This window comes from Oncorhynchus tshawytscha, unplaced genomic scaffold (genome assembly GCF_018296145.1).
Source record: "Oncorhynchus tshawytscha isolate Ot180627B unplaced genomic scaffold, Otsh_v2.0 Un_contig_10747_pilon_pilon, whole genome shotgun sequence".
In the NCBI taxonomy this organism is placed as follows: Eukaryota; Metazoa; Chordata; class Actinopteri; order Salmoniformes; family Salmonidae; genus Oncorhynchus; species Oncorhynchus tshawytscha.
In genome coordinates, this window is record NW_024609025.1 from 1 (window position 1) to 2,011 (window position 2,011).

Below are 2,011 nucleotides of genomic sequence, written 5' to 3' on the forward strand. Positions count from 1 at the left end.
TGCTATGGGTACTTCCTGTATATCTCCATTCTTTGTGTTTTATTTTATTCCTCTTGTTTTACTATTGTATTTTATTTTAAAACTCTACATAGTTGGGAAGGGTTGGTAAGTAAGCATTTCACAGTAAAGTCTACACCTGTTGAATTCGGTGCATGTGACAAATACGATTTGATTAGATTTTTCTCTCTCTCTCTCTGCAAAACGTGTATGGCATGTTGTCATGGTAAATGGCAGACCAAGTGGGCAGGGAGTATGATAGAGATATTGTCACATCTCTCCAGCCAACAGCAGCTTAGCGGACTATGTGAAAGGATTTGGTCCGCAGATGGTGTTAAGTGACAGGCATGTAATTCGTTATAGGTTCTGGAAATAGAGAGAAATATACTCTACCTTTTGCAGTCCACTACAACAGAAGCCCTACTGGGGTCATCTGTTCTTCCACTGCACTTCTCTCTCCCTACCTTATCCCTCATAACCCTCCACACACACACGCACACACACACCCATACACATACACAAAGACACTCACAAAGACATAAACAGAGACACGGACACACACACAGATAGCATGACGTTCACACACAGATAGCATGACGTTCACACACAGATAGCATGCCGTTCACACACAGATAGCATGACGTTCACACACAGATAGCATGACACACAGATAGCATGACGTTCACACACAGATAGCATGACGTTCACACACAGATAGCATGACGTTCACACACAGATAGCATGACACACAGATAGCATGACGTTCACACACAGATAGCATGACGTTCACTGTGCCCCCTGCTTTTAGAAAGCCCCGTGTCAGCATTAACCGCCAGGGCTGTCACTGTTGGTCAGGCCTGAGCAGGGATGTACAAAATCACCTGCAGCAGTAGCTATCTGGAATGGCTAAACGGATCCCCTCTAAGTCTGTGTGTCCCTGGTGCACAGAGATAGTAGGGGGTTTCTAGTCTAAATGCCATAAAATGTTGAGGTTCAGCGATGGGAAATTGGCGTGATGCAGAATTGTCTCTGAGGTACGGGCAGTAAAAATAATGGAATTTTATAGCTGCATTCTGTGTTTGTATATACATTTGCTACTATATTATGGCTTTATAATCAACTGCTGCTATACTTAATCATGAAAAATCCTATATATTAATTCCATTATCTCAAACCATCACTCAGTTGACTCTCTCTCTCTGTGTGAGCAGCAGGTAGTGAACACAGCATGTGGTCAGCTCTAATCTATTGTCACCGCTGTGTTTATCCTGTTGTCCCTTAGGCCTGGCTATTGGCTACTGTCCATATGGACCACAAGGTCAGAAACAGTTGACTATAACAATACCCATCCCCCTGATAACACCATCCACAAATAGAATATTGTCCCTCTGATCCCCCAGAGTAGGTCTTTGGAAGAGCAGCCCTGCCCTTCTAGATTTTGTACTTTTTTGGTCATTTATTAGACACTCTTATCCAGAGTAACTTACATTAGTAAGTGTTGTCATTTGGTCCCCCTGTGGGAATTGAACCCACAACCCTGGCATTGCAAGTGCCATGCTCTACCAACTGAGCCATACAGGACCCACTAACTGATGCCCTGTCAGCCCGTTGGCCCGCCTGTGTATGTGTGTGTTGGGGTGTGTTGGTGTATGTGTGTGTGTTGGGGTGTGTGGGTGGTGTGTTGGAGTGGCTGCCCCCTCTCTCCCCACTTCAGGCTCTTTTTGAGGGGATCCCAGATTGTTCAGGGATTTCAGTCCCTACGGACGGAGGGATGGATGGAATCGCTGTCTCTTGTCCTTACTGAGTGGCATGGACAAAATGGCATGCTGAATGGAATGAACAGAGGCCTTTGTTTTGATGGGATAGATAGGGAAAGGCCATCACATACTGTATCCTCATTGTTCAACTGCTGCTTGACCAACAGCAGTAGTGTATTATTCATATGTATGCTGTTGAGGCAGGACAGTCATTATCACTCATCATTATAGGTTCTAAACTCAACCTGGTATCATGG

The 2,011-nt window shown here is 44.7% G+C and overlaps 1 non-coding gene across 1 annotated transcript; it reads right to left on the minus strand.

Moving 5' to 3' along the window:
• Positions 1 to 1,503: 1,503 nt before the first annotated feature.
• Positions 1,504 to 1,580, minus strand: trnaa-ugc. The gene has a single exon. It is a non-coding gene; the product is annotated as a tRNA-Ala (tRNA).
• Between the last annotated feature and the right edge of the window lie 431 nt (positions 1,581 to 2,011).